The sequence below is a fragment of the Argentina silus genome, assembly GCF_951799395.1.
Source record: "Argentina silus genome assembly, chromosome: 9".
NCBI lineage: Eukaryota > Metazoa > Chordata > Actinopteri > Argentiniformes > Argentinidae > Argentina > Argentina silus.
The window spans coordinates 23,553,430-23,554,437 of NC_139663.1; the positions used below are offsets into that span (position 1 = coordinate 23,553,430).

The window sequence follows — 1,008 nt, forward strand, 5'->3', positions numbered from 1 at the left end:
GTCACAGCAGACACCAGAGGGCAGGGATGATGTCACAGCAGACACCAGAGGGCAGGGATGATGTCACAGCAGACACCAGAGGGCAGGGATGATGTCACAGCAGACACCAGAGGACAGGGATGATGTCACAGCAGACACCAGAGGACAGGGATGATGTCACAGGAGGAGACGGGAGAGAGAACAGAGGCAGTAGAGGAGGAGGATGGTGGATATGAATAGATATTAATATATGTAGGTATTACAGTTATTATGAATAGATATTAAAGTAGATATTAATGTAAATATTAAAGTAGACATTAGAGTCGATATTAAAGTAGATATTACAATATATATATAACGGAAATATTAAAGTATATATTACAGTAGATATTAAAGTAGATATTAAAGTAGATATTAAAGTATATATTACAGTAAATATTAAAGTAGATATTAAAGTAAATATTAAAGTATATATTACAGTAAATATTTAAAGTATATATTACAGTAAATATTAAAGTATATATTACAGTAGATATTAAAGTAGATATTAAAGTAGATATTACAGTAAATATTAAAGTAGATATTAAAGTAGATATTAAAGTAGATATTAAAGTAGATATTACAGTAGATGACCTGTCTGACTACAGACAGAAACAAGCCCTGGAGTCAGATTGTTCAAGTGGAAGGAAATTCCCTCTGGCTCAACTTTAATAATAAAAGAAGACACATTCAGACCTGAGGTTTATCATTTATTACAGACCTGAGGTTTACCATTTATTACAGACCTGAGGTTTATCATTTATTACAGACCTGAGGTTTACCATTTATGACAGACCTGAGGTTTACCATTTATTACAGACCTGAGGTTTACCATTTATGACAGACCTGAGGTTTACCATTTATTACAGACCTGAGGTTTACCATTTATTACAGACCTGAGGTTTACCATTTATTACAGACCTGAGGTTTACCATTTATTACAGACCTGAGGTTTACCATTTATTACAGACCTGAGGTTTACCATTTATT

General features: G+C 33.2%; 1 protein-coding gene across 1 annotated transcript in view; it reads left to right on the forward strand.

The window, feature by feature from the left end:
- Positions 1–1,008, forward strand: part of LOC310809935 (integrin alpha-3-like) — a gene marked incomplete at its 5' end in the record, with an annotated part of 29,604 nt that overhangs the window by 5,031 nt on the left and 23,565 nt on the right. The window lies entirely within an intron of this gene.